This window comes from Schistocerca serialis, chromosome 12 (genome assembly GCF_023864345.2).
Source record: "Schistocerca serialis cubense isolate TAMUIC-IGC-003099 chromosome 12, iqSchSeri2.2, whole genome shotgun sequence".
NCBI lineage: Eukaryota > Metazoa > Arthropoda > Insecta > Orthoptera > Acrididae > Schistocerca > Schistocerca serialis.
The window spans coordinates 57,097,138-57,115,386 of NC_064649.1; positions in this window are offsets into that span (position 1 = coordinate 57,097,138).

An 18,249-nucleotide genomic window follows, 5' to 3' on the forward strand; every position below is an offset into this window, starting at 1 on the left:
GAGTCATAATATACAATATGTAATATCACATGACTGAAGAGCACACATGCACCAGTTAAAAAAGTTTTTCTGGGCTAATAAGATTTCTGGGGGTTGATATGTCATACTACACGATACGACAAATGCCATGTAGGATGTCACGATGGCGTGTGTCATGTTACATAACGTGACTTCTGGTACCACGTTATTTTACTTGTCACGGTGCATTATATTACAGGACATGGGTATTAATACTAACAAGTATAAAACCGCGAATTTGTCAGGATGCTTTGATTTAAATGTCTTTGAAGGTGCCAGACAAATCGAAAAGCTATTTCCTTTCTTTTGCATCCGTATCTCTGCCCAGGACATATGCGCCTCTTTTTTCATTATGGTTTAAATATACGAAACACGGAAAACGAAATTTTTCTTACTTCTGGATATCATTTATGGTTTACTTGCTACTGTTGCTGGGTGAGTTTTTCGGCGTTTAGTGATACAGATAATACATATTTGACAATTGCCCAGATATTATATTCTTTAACAGCATCCATTTTTCGCATGTAATGTACCGGTTGTTGCACTCTGTCAGTAGATTGTTTGCATTCACTAACTTTATAATACTTGATTCAATAATTTATTTTGCTTTATTTTGTGTAATGAACGCTGCGAACTTAGTGTCAGCAAACTGGAGATGAGAGCATTGTCTATTGAAAGATGTAGCTGAATTTGTATCAAGTACTTTTAAAGCGGTTGAGCGCAAATAACTATTACTTACATACCTTTTATACCTACTTTTCAGATTAGAGACATAACGTCAAACGAAGAGCTGTTCTTGAAATGTCAAAAATCGTGTCTTGAAAAGACACTAGGCATAAATCTGGAGCGGGCACAGTTCATAGTGAATGGTACTGACAGTGTTAGCCTATATCTTAGTGAGCAAATAATGTAGATATCAGGTTTCCTCCGTCGTAGAGTAATATTGAAAGTGGACTGAAGAGAGCAGCGGAAGAAATTACTAACCCTCAATTTAGCAAGCACTAGTCTTTTCATTTAATCAGTTGTGTTTTCGAATGCACACATACCAGTAGGAAACACTGTCTTATATCAAAGTTGCTTTGTCTTACTATATTCCTGGCCTTGTGTTTGAATGTAACCAAATATATAACAAGCAGTAACGCAAAATACGCTCTTGTGGGTTAGCATTTCATTCCGCCAGCTCCTTCAATTATCTGACCTTGTGGCACACTGCATCTATGTGGCACTTACACATGACGTCCCGGAATGAAACGGAAATACGGCAATAGCATAGCAGACAGAAAGTCCTGAAAGGAAAAACCACGTTGTAAACAACGCTCTACGAGATATAATTATTTCAAATAGGAGTGGGAACAGAGTAGGTGTTGGTAAATTAAAGACCGATATTTGCTGTTACTTAGTATAAAGTTCAGTTGACATCCAGTGTTGTCAGCGAGAGCTTGAACAGTGCCAGCGAGAGCTTAAACAGATTTTGTAGCATGTACTGAGAAATGCAATGATCATCTACAGGGTGTGCCTGGAGGAATGGTCAGTATTCATGGATATAACAGGTACGATCATTCGAAGCAACAAAGTGTACTGAGTCTGGGCTCCAAAGTTCATACCTTAAGAGTTAAACAAATCTGTTCTTCAGCAAGCTCTTTGCTTTCCACGTTATGAGAGGTAGTAATATGGACGAAAACAAGAAAAAAGTCCAGTAAATATGAGCTGTGAGCAGTATACCTTAAGACCTATTAGGACATGTTCGCTGCTGTAAAACACTTTCTTCTGCTGAACAAGTGCCCACAGCTCTTGCGCTGTGCGATTTGGAGCAGTTTCGAGCCAATGTTCACTAGATGTTTTCTACGTGGAATGGCCATTGCTGTCATATCCCTTGGTAATGACCATTCCTCGTGGGACACCCTGTAAATTTTACTCTATCAATCAGTATAAAGTTTGTAGTGGAGGATAATTTTTATTGTACCGTATTTTTAAGTTCCATTATTGTTCCACTGCGTAGGACCGTGCGTATACTGACTGTCGTTGGTGGCCGTTAAGGGTCGCTATTCAAAAGTTTGGGAATGTACGTAGTTTCTTCAGTGAAAGACTGCTCTCGAAGTTTTCTGATGGCTATCTTATTACATGAACTGCGTCTGCACGACGCTATCCCGTGAGTCAAACAAACCTGTGGCAACTCGTGCTGCCCTTCTTTGTGCACATTCAGTGGTACCATTAGTCCTGTTTAGTATTGCCCCCGCACACTTGAGCAGTATTCTAGGATCGGTCACACGCCTGTCTCTTTTGCAGACTGGCGGCTTTTTCCTACATCTATCCTAACATTGAGTAGTAATCTGACACCTGGTGCATGAACAACTGAGCCTGTGTGGTCTCTTCATCTTATATCCCCAGAGATTGTCACATTGAGATATTTGAATGAGTTGGCTGAATCAGTTGTGGCTCATTGGTATAGCAGTTGTATTCAGTCTGCAGCTCCACATTTTAAAGCACTTAAAGCAAGTTACCAATCTTTGCACCACTTGGAAATCTTAAGGACACTGCAATGCTCAATATTTATTGACAATACTAGTTTGTCAGACTTTCAGTATAATGAAGCTACCCACACACCAACAATATTACTGTCAATATTGTAAGTTGGCAACGCGATTTTACAGGGTCGAATACCCAACAGAATGAGCGTGACATAATTATGTCAGCTGTAACAACAGAAAACAACAAAAAAGAGGAAATTGGTAAGAAAAGGGCTGAAAAAGAGGAGCGATGAGTCGCATGTTAATTTACTAAGTGTAATCAGAATTACCTTTCTGAACGGTTTTATAAACTATTTCCGGATCAGTCCTCCATCGTAGGGCAAACGATTTAGGTTGAAACATAATAAAATAGAGAAGAAAGTAGGTTAGTGAGGGAACAATCGTCGTCGGCGAGTGATTAGGAGTAACTTCGAGATTTTTGACGACCGGCAGAATATCTGAAAAATTGAAGTTTATTTGTGCAATATCAAGCAAACACAATTACTAAAACTGCATGGAAACCTACGAATCAGTTATATATGCCTGAAAATGATATGTTCACATAATTAACCTAATTTGATAAAATTTCGATGTATTTTACAAACCTCTTACTGATCGTTGTAGGTATATGACGTATTTTTTGAAGTGGAAAACATTTTCCAAAAAGCTATGTTATTGACCAACCTACAGGCCTACTATGTTTTCAAATTCATAGTCAGCAATGTGGCAGGGAATCCTCCGTTGAGCATCCTAAAGTGGTTACAATGATTACCCTTGCATAGCCCTATTAAATTTGTTTTGTGATAAAGGACTACTTCAGAAATTGAATCTGAGATGTGATATGCTGAAAGTCGAATCGAAAACAGTAACAGTGAACTCTAACGCAGTATGGCTAGTTCATGAAGCTCTGTCAACATCTGAACGGAGAATATTGACAGACTGTCAATATTAGACTTCGCACTTCCAGTAAGTATTAGCAATGGTGCGAATATTTTGAGAACCATCATATTTGCGCAGTTTTTTTCAGATAGCACTGCTCCACCTCCAAAAAATGAGAGGTTACTGTTAAGTCTGTCTGCCAGATTACTAATAAACAACACGAAGAGCAAGGGTTTCAAGGCACTTAGCACTCTTGCTGTTATTTCTACACCCGTCGATGTCTCTCCATCCATGGTAACGTACTGTGTCCTCCCTATCACGAAATCCTCAGTGCAGTCACGTATTTCGAGTAGTACCCCATGTAACCCGTTAAGAAGCGTTGGTATTGTGCTGACAGAAATGGTTTTCAGAAGTCTAGAAATACTGCACCTACCTAATTGTCTTGATCCATGGCTTCGAAGATGTCATGTGAGAAACGCGAGGGTTGGATTATGTGTTATCAATCATTTCAGAATCCATCTAGTTGGTTAAAAAATGTTTGATCAGGTGAATATCCGCAAGTGAGGGACATATTAATTGAACAAAATTCCGCTTCAGTTGCCTATAACTTCTTATACATAACATAATGTTTCAATAATTATGGATGACACATAAAGATGGAACTTTTGGGTTGGGAAGCGTAGTTTTATTCTCCTACCGTGTTATTTGGCATAGAAGAGATCACTCTGTTAGAGATACCTCATCACAAACAACATATATAATGTATGTAAGTCCATGGCCCTGATAAATTAGTGGGCACCGACCGACCGCCGAGTCGTCCTCTGTCTGGCGTCATTGGATGCGGTGTAGAGAGACGTGATGTCAGCACACAGCCGTCTCGGCCGTGTACAATATACGGTTGTCAGTAATATTTGATGGTAGTCTTGTGGATCACTTACTCTGTTCCTGTTGTCTAAAATGACCTGTGTCCTTTTCCAAGTGTTGTGCACTTTATTTTATTAGAATACTTTGCAGTGTATTATCATTTGGAGGCTACCTCATGCAATGCAAGAATTTAGGGCAAGAATTAAGCAGGGGCTGTACTCCGGGTTCCTTCTCTACAAAGGAACATTTCAAAACCGAATTCAGAATTTCCCCTTTTGCTTTGCTATGTAATGATCTAATTATGAAGGATTGCCAGAAAAAATAGAACAATCGTGTCAATATGAATATTAGCTGCAAGTCTTTTAACTTAGGTAGACACGTGCAGCAGCCGCGTGGTCTGAGGCGTTTTGCCATGGTTCGCGCGGCTCCCCCGTCGGAGGTTTGAGTCCTCCGTTGGGCAAGGTGTGTGTGTTGTCCTTAGCGTAAGTTACTTTAAGTTAGATTAATTATTGTGTAAGCCTAGGGTCCGATGACCTCAGCAGTTTGGTCCCACAGAACTTACCACAAATTTCCAGGTAGAGACATACAGTGCAAGCCACTTTCGTCAGTCCGTTAAGAGAGGACATGCACTGAGAAACCTCTAGTTCCACGCTGACTGATTGCAAACTTTACGTAAAAAGCGACGCAGCTACGTCCCATCTGCAAGCAAGCATCCAAGGAAGGCAGAGTTCCGAGAGTGTAAGAGTTCCAGAGAGCGGAAGAGTTCCGGCAGCCTCGGGTGAATCAGTCTACGGCGGCTTCCACATGAGTGAACATTACCTTGAGTTAAGCTTGTAGGCTAAGAAGGATTTGCACAGCATACCTGTACCTACATCTGGTCAAGGGTTATTGGTTTCCATCGCATATTTGTCTACATCTACCTACGTCTGTATGTCACTTTCATTGTGGCAAATACTTGAACCTAAGGGTTCGATTAAAGCAACAGAAACTGGCACTTCCATGGTTCGTGGTCTGTAGTATCGTACCTTACTGTGTATACCCGAATCTCAACGACATTAAAGGCCGGGGTGGCCATTTTATTACTGGGAAGACTCATCTATATTTTACATTTGCTGTAGTTGTAAACTAGTATTTGTGCAGTCCGTATGTTCTCTGCAAGCACGTGAAGAAGCAATAAAAAGCAGACCTGTAGAGCCAAGCCGATGTTACAGTATCATCACCGTATCTATCTCCTTAGCCTAACATCCAAGTCTTTTGTACTGTCTCCAACTATAGGGACCAAAAATCTCATGTCGACTCTAATCCAAGAGTGAGTTTCTAAATTTATATGTCGCGACCCACATAGGTTTAAGACAGCTACCCTCAGTTTCAGTTTCTGCGTCATCCACAAAATGTATGAACTTCGGTGCCAATCGCAGCCGTTACCATAACTTGTTCTGGTTTTGTAACAGGTCTTTCGACAAATTTCTTCTGCGCTACTCACTTAGTAATTCAACTAGTATAGTCCAGGGACGTAATTGTGACTGGGGAGAAGTCATGTGTGGGGTTCCCCAGGGCTCAACCTTAGCTTCACTGTTGTTCCTCATATATGTAAACTGTCTTCCGTGTAATACAATAATAATAATACACAACAGGCAGAATTCGTTTTTTTGCAGATGACGTTAGTAGTTTAATCAATCCAAGCATACTTACTGAAACAGAAGAAATGGTAAACAATTACCTTAAAAATATCACTGACTAGTTTTCTGCGAATGGTGTCACCCTCAATTCTAAAAGACACAGCACATTCAGTTCACACATCTTGGGGTGCGACACCAATGATAAGTGTGAGGAATAATAAATAGTGTGGAAAACTTCAAAATTATTAGGTGTCCATATTGCTGAGAATTTCAACTTGAAAAAGCCCATTCTGCAACTCCTGACTTAGTTCAGCCACATTTGCACTTACGTGTTAGAATCACTGCAAATCTTGAGGAGAGAAAAACTCTGAGTTGATATATTTTGCATATTTTCCTTAAGTAATGTCATATGGAATAATGTTCTGGGGTAACACATCTTTGAGAAAGGAAGTCTTCATTGCTCAAAAATTTGCTGTAAAAATAATATGAGGTGCTCACCCTCAACCATCTTCTAGACATACATTTAAAGAATTGGACATTCTAACTATTGCTTCACAGTGTATTTATTCCCTCGTAACGTTTGTTGTAAATAATCCACTGCAGTTCAGAAAGAATAATGACGTACATAAAAACAATATGAGAAGAAAAAACGACATTCAGTATTCCTCATTAAGGCTTTATTTAGCACAAAAGGGGTGCACAACGCTGCAACTAAAATTTTTGATCACTTATCCTGAAACAAAATGTCTGGCAGACGGAAAAGTGAAATCTGAAAGCAAACTGAGCAAGTACGTATTGTGTTGAGTAGAAGAATTTATATTGCAAAGTGTAAAAGGCGGTGGCTAGGAATTATTAACTCACATGTCTATATATTAAAAAAACTTACAAATGTTCAGCATATAGCAATGTTTAGAAATCACTTTGCAATGTGAATGTAAATTGATTCCTTCCACATCACTACGAATTATCGTACAACATGATCCATGGAACATGAAAGTAACCAACTGAAAGCTTCATGCATGCCCTTCCGACATCCAAACACGCTTTGGTCCCCCCCCCCCCCCCATCCCCCCCCCCCCCCCCCCCCCCCAGCTATTTCAGACGAGATGCAAAAGTGAAGCAAAACTGGTCTCAGATATAATTGTACACTTTGTAAACTAATCTATGAGGGTTATAACCTGGGACTCTGATTGAGAAAGTAGTAGGTCTAACCCAGACAGTTGAAAAACAAAATAGGTTTTTTGCCTTGTTCGGCGCACACTCGCCGGCGTTTTCTGTTGTTTTACTGCTACTTCTTTTCTGTAGCCAGGTTTTTTTTCACAATCAGGAATCGGTTGAACAAGTCCTTTGGATTGCAATCAAACTTTGATGAAAATTTCAGTGAAACTTTCTTCTGCCGACGAGTTTGGTCAAATCCCAGCAACTGCGTAACTATGGCACAAATAGTTTTCTTTTTCGTGTGGGTTTTTCGTGCGGATATTGTACATTCGTTCATGTTGTCCACATTCACCCGGCCGTCTCGCATGGCTGTACCACGGACTTTTTTTTTTCCACAAACATCTTCGTTGCGATATCACGTCAACTGGAAGGAAGGAATGTTTTTCTTCACAGCTTTAGTAGTTGCGTTTAAATTCAATAAGCCCGCCCAGTTAGTCGTTCGGTCTAACGCACAGCTTTCCGGACTGGGAAGGAGCGCCTGGTCCCCGGCACGAATCCGCCCGGCGGACTTGTGTCGATTTGCACACGACTGAAGCAGAAAATCGCTACGAGACCGGTTAAAAGTGCTGCTATTTTTTGTAACACGTAGGTTACTCGATTGAAGCAGGCCTGAAGATGACGTAATGTATCTTCGAAACTGGTAGCGTAAAAATAAAAATAAAACCTAAATAACAGCGAGGAGTTGTATATCCGTTTGAACCTGCTTAGTGTATTCAAGCCTTGGTCTCCCTCTGCAATTGTTACTGCCCACACTTCCCCATAATACCAAACTGACAATCCCTTTACGACTCAGAATTTGTCCTAGCAACCGATTCCTTTTTTTAGTCAAGTTATGGCATCAATTTCTTTTTTCCCAAATTCAGTTCCATACCACTTTTATTAGTTACGTGATCAGACAAGTAATATTGAGCATTTATATATATGACAGAAAATTTGAAAGTTGGTGCTCTCTTCTTGTCTCAACTTCTTGTCTTCCAGCTTCCGTACAACGCTACACTCCCGACAAATAGCTTCATAAAATATTTTCTAACACTTAAATCTACATTAGATATTAACAAGTTTCTGTTTTTCGTAAATGCTCTTCCTGCTATAGCCCGTCTGTAATTTATACACTCTCTACCTCGGCCATCATCAAATATTTTCCTGCCCAAAATAACAAAACTCATCTATACTGCTTTTATTGTTTTATTTGATAAGCTAATTCCCTCTGCATAGCCTCATCTAATTCGACTACATTCCGATACCGTTGTTTTTCTTTTTTGTTCTTGTCTCCTTTCAAGACACACTCCGTTTCCTTCATATAATCTTCGGAGTCCTTTGCTGTCTATGACAGAATTACAATGTAACCGGCAAACATTAAAGTTTTAATTTCTTCGCCCTGAACTTTAATTCCTTTTCGGTAGGAAGTGATTACGGTTTAGGTATGTGATGACACCAAGAACAGTATGCCAAGCATAAATTGCGATTGTAATATTAAGTTTATAAAAAGGCTCACTTTCAGTTACAGGCCTTTTTGAGGGGATTTTATGCTCCCAGTTTTTGCAAACGCTATGTTCCGTCTTTTTCCATTACAGTCTGGAGAACATACAGTAAGGTTACTTTTCTGCTTGTTTATACAGATCTTCCAGCACTTTTAAATGCCCGAAATTGCCTATTACCGCAAATATTATGTGCGATTATGACAGTTGAATAAGTAATTACAAACAATAAATTGGTAGTAGCGATGGAATATAGTATTTCATAACTTATCTTAAGGAGAAACAATAGACTTAATAGCTGTAAAATGAAAAAAAGGTAGACTCCAGCTGTTCTTAGTCACGTGATAAAAGAAGTACCACTACGAAAGCGCAAGTGGCAAAACAGATGATATCAAGTAAAACTAGTAAAATATTAAGTTTTACATCTACAACCAGTTTTTTCTCCTCGTGTTTGCATCTGTTACAGTCAATTAATGCGGAAAGCTAGCCGCCTGGATTTTTGGCGTCACACTAGACGCATGCATATGCAGACGCGCGAGAGCGAGCGCACACACACACACACACGCTGTCACACGCATACCTACGAATTACATGCCGCTCGAGAGCCGCGGTAAAACGTAATTGGCGTCGTCAGTGTAATTAGAGAAGACGGAAGAGGCAGGGAGACGGCACCCCACACCTTCTTTGCCTTACAAGGCAAGACGCCGCTGCATTGCTGCCATAATTGCAGAGCTGTGCGCCAGCAGGCCGAGACGGTGTTCTGCGAGCCGTGTGATACGGCAGGCTCTGCTGGTGACTCATTCACCCTGCATCCTCTTAGGCTACTAGCCCACACTTTCGCGTTTCGTGAAGGGTACAACTACACACAGTCGTCTACACTAGCAGCAGGATTACGGTCCTTGCACCAGTCTGATAATTTGCCGTGCCGTCTACGAAAAGCCTGAGATGGGATCTAATAGTACCCGTTATTACTTGTACCAGTCATTTGGTTTTCATAGATCTTGAGAAAGCATATGACGCAGTGGCACTAAAGCTGTTGCTCGACGTGCCGTCGTCGGGGGAAATGTCAAAAATGTATGTAAGAACTATCATCAACCTCTATGGGAAGGAAACTGTAATTTCAGTATAATTTTAAGACCTGGAAGGTGTTTTGTATTTCCTGAAAAGTCCAGTTTTTTGGACATGTGGGGTTATATCCATTCTATTATACTATTGTCTAACCACTGTGTAAAGAGAGTGACGACGAAATTACATATCAGTGCAATGAACTTGAAACGATTACATTCCAACGTTTTCACGAAAAACCTACGGCGCGGACCCTAATTATGGACAAAAAAACTTTTTTCAAATAAACCACTTTATGGCTATATGGCTATAGCTATTTAAGGAGACCATGGAAAATTTAAATGAGGATGGTGGAAAAGGAATGATTAACAACAGCTGAGACGCATTAATACTGCAGTCGAGGGATATAGTTCTTTACATTTCGTGAAGCGCGCGTCCCTACATGTTTGCGTTTCTCTACATTAAGATCTAGTTGCTCTTACTTGCACGTGGCATATATTTTGTCTAAATCTAGCAAGATATTGCTGCTATTTTTTCTGTATAGAATTTCGTCACAGATGTATAGCATGGACCATACAACAATGATCGCATTACACTTTTCTGGGGTACAACACATAATACCCTCATCTGAAGAAGTCTCTTTATGGTGAAAAATTTCCTTTGTTCTGCCCGACAAAAAATGTTACATCGTAGTAGCAAAACTGGTTAGATACATCATCTTCCTTTGAAATTGGCGATATGGTACTGAATGAAAAGCTCTTAGAATGTCGAGATAAAACGTATCAACCTAGTATTTTATGCTTATAGAAATGAGGATATCGTGTAAAGTGTGTCAGCTGGTTTTTGCACGATATTTGCTCAGGGAATCCAAAATGGTTTCCACGGAGAATGATATTTTGTTCCTGTTAAGTCAATATGCTTCACAACCCAATTTGTTCTAAGATTCCACTACAAATACATGTGGGTTATACATGACGGTAGCTCTATTGATCACTTTTTTTGCAGATGAGTGGAATATGCCTTCTTATCTATTGGGACCATTTGTTTGCTTAAGCTACCTTGCGATACGTTGTTGACATCCGTTCCACTGCACCCTGGTACATCATACCGTTATATTATTTTTAGTTGCTTTTCAAGGTAACAATTACTGATTACTTTGTCACTCATGTTTTAAGTGCTGCGGCTATTAAAAGATTGATCTTCCTTCGTGAAGGCACATTTTAAGACAGAATTAAATAATTCGGCATTTGCTGTTTCTATCCGTGCCTTGTCCCGAAGCATCTGGACTGTGGATAGTGATTGGTGTTCCACTCACAATAGGTCGAAAACGGCAGTTATGCGGTTGTATTCCTTTATTTCTCTTTTAAAGACATGTTTCAACACAGAGTTTTATATTTCGTGTTCCCCGTTTGCTATTGTGTACTTCAAAAAATGTTCAAATGTGTGTAAAAATCTTATCGGACTTAACTGCTAAGGTCATCATCAGTCCCTAAGCTTACACACTACTTAACCTAAATTATCTTAAGGACAAACACACACACCACGATGCCCGAGGGAGGACTCGAACATCCGCCGGGACCAGCCGCACAGTCCATGACTGCAGCGCCTGAGACCGCTCGGCTAATCCCGCGCGGCTATTGTGTATTTCGGTCCCTGTTTTGCCAAGAGGGATGTATAAACGGTTTTTACGTCATTGACGGATTCAGAACATGCACAAAATGTCGTAGAGTCTTAGAAGAAATCATACGATATGATATTGCTGCAGCAGTTATTCAAGGGTTTGCGCACTGACTTACTGGGATCTAAAAATGGCCCATTAATATCTATGATTTTATACATTACTTTTTATCTACAGTACTCTTTCTCAAGAAGTTTCCCATTGTTGTTTGTGTACCACGAGGGTCCTCCGACACAACTGCCTGTTAGAAAGAAAAAGAAAAAACAAACGGAAGAGAAAAGTTATAATTTAACCACCTTCCGCAGCGGAGTCATTGAAGAGAGATGATAAAAGAAATATATTGGTAACTAGATCAGGAAGTACCCCGCTATTTTCCTGAGGTTACTGCTGTGACAGAAGATCCACCAAATCTAAATTTGGATTTTTTTGCGGAGAATATTTTTTCTACCCTGTTTGTTATTTATACATTCGCTGTCGATTTCGAAGCAGCCGCGGCCTCATAATAGAAAACAATAAAAACAGCAGAGTGGAAAAAAGTGGTGAGACCACAGCCTTTATTCCTCATAACAAAATATACAACATTTGACGTCCACACTTTCGCATTATTACGCAACAAAAGTGAATGGTTGAATGAGGCGATGAACTACTCCTCTCTCGAATACAAGGTAGGCCACCTTGAACCGCTACTACCCCTCGTTCACCACCTCTTTCTTTCCAAAGATGAAGGATCCTCTTTGTACCCTGAAAAATGACACGATCGCTTGGTAATTCTCTGTTTCTGAAATATAAACTTTTATGTTAATTTTTCTGGCCTTTAGTACAAACGTGGCTGCTTCAGGGCGCGGGATGTGTCATCATCTGGAAATTTTGCCTGCTATCGCTTAGAGCATTGTCTGTTTCTGGGGCAGGTATAAAATTACCGGACACTCCTCAGGCGGCAGTTTACGAGGCCAACGGCTGGCTCTCGGCAAATAAGTTAAGTCTTTATCTCGAAAGGAAAACGCGTGGCATGGAACGCTCGGAACCGCACGAAAATACGCTTGCAGCATCAATCGCTCATTCCAAAAACAGTGGCACGAGCCATTCGCATGCGAACCTACACCTCTTACCTTGAGAGACATTTGAACAGTGAAATATTCAGTGTCTAAAAGTAGAACATTGGTAACCCGAAGAACCAAAATACCGATGTAATAAGCCCAAAACAGAATTACTGTTATATTTCAAATGATTCAAATGGCTCTGAGCACTATGGGACTCAACATCTGAGGTCATCAGTCCCCTAGAACTTAGAACTACTTAAACCTAACTACCCTAAGGACATCACACACATCCATGCCCGAGGCAGGATTCGAACCTGCGGCCGTAGCGGTCACGCGGTTCCAGATTGAAGCGCCTAGAACCGCTCGGCCACACAGGCCGGCACTGTTATATTTCCTTCTGCTTAAATTAATTACGCTGTCAGAACAACAAATTTTTCTACTGACCTGATAGTGTTACACAACTATTCATTTTTCGTAACGCAATTGTGGAATTTCAATGAAGTGATCAGACCACAGTGGAACAGAACAATATTCACATCTGGCTAAAACCACTATTGCACATTCAGCGCCACCTACGATATTCAAGCAGTGCAGTATCAAACGCCACGCTAATTCAATTTACAGACGATGATATTGATATATCAGAGCCATATCCTGAATTTTGTCAAGCATATTGTAATTGTAGTTGGACGCAGAAAGATGACTGTATAGCACATAGAAGTCTGATACTAATTTGACGATCTTGTGACTTTACTTATGATACTTCACATTGTGCGAAATCAACAATCCTTTTCATATAGAGCTAATACTGCCTGAAGGAGAATACGTTAAGTCGTTGGCAATATTTTGTTGTCTTTAGTGTGTTATTGGTCCAGTTACTTGGATATTTTATTTCTTCACGTTACCGAATTTGCTCTCTTAGATGTTGGTGAGCCTTCAGGAGGAAGAGGAGGAGGAGGAGGAGGAGGAGGAGGAGGGGAAGGAAGAGGAGAAGGAGGGGGGAGGAGGGACACGAGATGATTGTTTAACGTTCAGTCGACAGCGAGGTCGTTATAGACGGAGCACAAGTTCAGTTTAGGGAAAGATGGGGAAGGGAAAATGCCGCACCCTTTCGAAGGAACCATACAGGCATTTGTCTTAAGTGGTTTAAGGAAATCACGGAAAACCTAAATCAGGATACGGATTTGTACCGTAGTCCTCCCGAATGCGAGTGCAGCGTAGTAAGCACAGCCGTACCCCGCTCGGTATGAGCCTTCAAATCTCTCTCGTAGTAAGGAGCGCCATTTTGTAGGCGAACGACTCTTGACAAGTTTTTTGACCAGGGAGATTTTTGTGCGGTTCTGAGCGCTCTAAGTCACGCACTTCCCTTATAGGACAGAATCGTATGATACAATTTCCTGTAAACACAAGCGATCTTCTCATACCAGAAGCAGATATTGATGGCCATGCAGTAAATGAAACACGGTGTCTAGTTGTTCGAGGAAATCACCTGGTACATCAAGCTGAAACTAAATCGGCAAAGAGATGCAACCAGTCAATAAGATCGGTTCACTTAGAGACATCGCTCACTGCATTTGCTTGAAGAGAGGGATATCAGCTTTTTGCGCGTATTTTCATTCCCTAATGGCTTCTGCAATTGGCATAAAGTCGTCATTCAGGCTTACAATTTACGTAATTACTATACGAAACAAATATTGGTTACCGTCTGTCTGTCTGGGTTCAATGCGGAGTTTTGTATTCAGTTCATCAAATACGCCATCCAGCAAAAGCATTAAGATTTTCATCGCGACAGGTTCAAAAGATAAACAGAAGCATATCATACGTGCGAGTCCTCCTACAAATTGTTTAATAATCATTATTCAAGAACTGAAGATTCCTGAAGATTCCTGTTACCTGCACGACAAGCAGAAATGTTCAGAGTAAAGATGTGTACGTTATTACAAACATAGATAGTTGTTGTTCTTTTATATATACCAATGTGCACCTTTGTAGGTACAGGGCCTATGAAATGGGAGATACACTGATATGACAAAAGTCGTGGGACACCTCCTAATATCGTGTCGGATATCGTTTTACCTCGCATAGTGAAGCAGTTCGACGTGTCATGGACTCAATAAGTCGTTGAAAATCTGCTGCAGAAATATTGAGCCACGCCGCCTCTATAGTCGTCTACAATTGCGAAAGTGTTACCGGTTCAAGATGTGCACAAACTGACCTCTCGATTATGTCCCATAAATGTTCGATGCAACTCACTTAGCGTGATCTGGTTGGCTAAATCATTTGCTCGAACTGTTCAGAATGTTCTTCAAACCAGTCACGAATAATTGTGGCCCTGTGACAAGGCGCACTGTCATCCACAAAAATTCCGTCGTTGTCTGGGAACACAAAGTTCATGAAGGGCTGCAAATGGTCTCCATATAGCTGAACATAACCATTTCCATTCAGTGATCAGTTCATTTAGACCAGAGGACCCAGTCCATTATGGAGCCACCACCAGTTTGCAAAGTGCCGCGTTCACGACTTTTGTCCATGGCTTCGTAGGGTCTGCACCACACTCGAACCCCACCATCAGCTCCTACCAAGTGAAATCAGAACTAATCTAACTAGACCACGGTTTTACAGTCGTCTAGTGTCCAGCCGTATGGTTACGAGCCCAGGAGAGGCGCTGCAAGCGATGTCGCGATCTTAACAATGGTACTCGCGTCGGTCGTCTGCTGCCATAGCCCATTAACGCTGTATTTCGCCGCACTGTCCTAGCCTACAGGTGCGTCCAATCTTAATTTCACGCAGTGTTGTTCGTCTGTTATCTTTGTCAACTTTACGCAAACTGCGCTACTCTGGTCGTTAGGTGAAGGCCGTCTGCCACTGCGTTTTCCGTGGTGAGAGGTAATGCCTGAAATTTGGTATTCTCGGCACACTCTTGACATTGTGGATCTTGGAATATTGAATTCCCTAACGATTTCCGAAATGAATGTGTCATGCGTCTAGCTCCTACTGCCATTCCGCGTTCAAAGCCTGTTAATTTCCGTCTTGCGACCATAATGACGTCGGGGACCTTTTCACACGAATCATGTGGCAGGTGCCGGCTGTTGTGGCCGAGCGGTTCTAGGCGCTTCAGTCTGAAACCGCGCGACCGCTACAGTCGCAGGTTCGAATCCTGCCTCTGGCATGGATGTGTGTGATGTCCTTAGGTTAGTTAGGTTTAAGTAGTTCTAAGTTCTAGGGGTCTGATGACCTCAGATACTGAGCCCCATAGTGTTCAGAGCCATTTGAATCATCATCTGGTAGCTTCACCGTTGCACTACCCTCTTATACTTCGCGCACGGAACTCTACCACCATCGGTATATGTGCACGTCGCTATCCCACGGCTTTTATTACTACAGTGTAAGTCAGCTGTTTAATATAAGGTTTAATATAATTTTCAAAATGGTTCAAATGGCTCTGAGCACTATGCGACTTAGCTTCTGAGGTCATCAGTCGCCTAGAACTTAGAACTATTTAAACCTAACTAACCTAAGGACATCACACACATCCATGCCAGAGGCAGTATTCGAACCTGCGGTCGTAGCGGTCGTGCGGTTCCGGACTGACGCGCCTAGAACAGCTCGGCCACAATGGCCGGCAGGTTTTTCAAGGTTGCACTTTTGCTGCCACCTAATTTTACTGTGCTACATTTAGAAAATTTGAGCGCAAGTAGTAGACAGTAGTGTGGAGCTACTTAATAGGAAATAAAAGTGATGTATTCAGTTTCTAAAAGCGGCCGATTTTGTTTTGTCAATACATGCTCGTTTCGTGCCGTATGCCTAAAAGTTTTTGTTCATATTGAGGTCTACGGTAGACGAACATTGAACTTCGTACACATTTATTGTCATCACAGATCGCCATAAAATACTGTTATTCGTATGTACATTTTGTTAAAAGTGAGAGAACACCATATTACTGCCAGATTCTGGTCGGTTAAATAACTACTTTTAATGACTTCTTTGTTGTCCTCTTCCAACAATCACGGACATTTATTGAATAAAAAGGCATACAGAGGTACTCAGTGGCATTTTATAGCTATATGTAATTAAATATTAACAGATGTTCAAGAACTCATTTATGGTATAAAAGGAGCTCTTATGTACAAATAACTGTTACTTCTACGGAAATACATTTCTGTTTTCTGCCAAACAATTGGTTACTCTCGGTAGACTAACAAAACCTTTTATGGCTTGTACGTTCATAGCCTGTGCGAGAAGGTATATTCATTGGAGGGACACCGTTTCCCTGTAATTGTCTTACCGGTAGCACATTAAAGCCCCAAGAACGCAGCGTGTCTCCTTTTAAACGTTTACCAGTTTTTCTTGTAACTGTTCAAGTTATTCTTTATTTGTTCACATAATATTTAGAATACTTCAGTAGAAGTACATCTGGTAAGCATCAAAATTATTCCTCTCATTCCCTCCCATCGCTCACGTTTCACTTACGTGTAATGTTTCGGAAGTTCTTCGTCGATTCAGTGCGATTATTTCACGCCGAACTATTTCTTTCGTGGAACAAGATCTACTTCACCTGCGCCAAATCCGTGTTTCAGAAGTTCTTCATTCATTCAATGTGATTATTTCATGACGAAATATTTCTGTCGTGGAACAAAGACTACTTCACTTGCGCCAAACCATTTCTGTGTGCTCCTTGTTTCTGCGTGTTGCGTAACCAGACGCACTAGACAAGAGATTTCTTCCACTAATTTTGGTATTCCCCAAGTGACTATTCTCGTTTCTGCTACTGTTCATCAGCTCTAACTGCCTGTCTATCTGTCTCTCACTCTCTCTCTCTCTCTCTCTCTCTCTCTCTCTCACACACACACACACACACACACACACACACACACGCACACACACACACACACACACACACACACACACACACGACTTAGGTGAATGCTGGAACACGAGTCCCCTCGTAAGTAATCCGAAAACCTCTATCACACTACTCGTGGATGAAAAGAACCGAGGCTTTACACTGGAACGGATCTCAAACTGATCGACCCCTCAGAATACAGAAAGAAAAGTAGAAAGAACTTGAGTCTGAGGCAGGTCCTAGGCCCGATGACACTATTATTAATCAATATACTTGTATTTTCAGGTGATGGTGCCCCACAATCATCACTATTTGAAAAATGTCATGATTATCGCCTCGAACTCGGGATAAAATTCTTCACTTAACGAACGTTTTCACTCTACGTATTATAATCTGGTTCTTGTATACCAGTTGAAATAATACCTAAGTAGCATTGCAAGAGTGAACTGTTACAAATCCATTAATTGACGTAAATGTTGAAGACAGCACACGTGTAGTAAAATGTCACATATTCAGTTAAAAGCAAGTACACTATCATATTAGACAAATATTAGGTTGGTGCACAAGATCGCAGTGTTTTTGTTTTGCGTGTCGGTATTCCGGTTTTTATCGACTGTCATTTTTTATTTGTATCTCACTGTTGCTATTTGACTTTACATATTGTCATCGTGTCATTTGGAGACAGTGAGTGGAGCTGTGGACGCTAGGAAATGGAGTGCCAAGTGGAGAAATCGGAATATTTGTTTGAGGTTAGCAGAAGAGTCAACCAGAAACACATGCATCGTGTATGGGGACAATTGGACAGAGCACGGCAAGAAAATGGTTTTCTCGTTTTAAGGAGGATCGCTTTGACATTAGTGACTCTCCACTTTCGGGAAGACCTCTGGGGTTTGATGAAGGTCGTTTAAACGTACTAATGCACAGTGCTCCACGCCAGTGTTCTCGAGAACTGGAAAATGTAATGAACTGTGATCATTCCATCATCGTGTGACACTTGCATGCAGTGGGGAAGGGTAAAAAATCGGGTTGTGGGCACCACA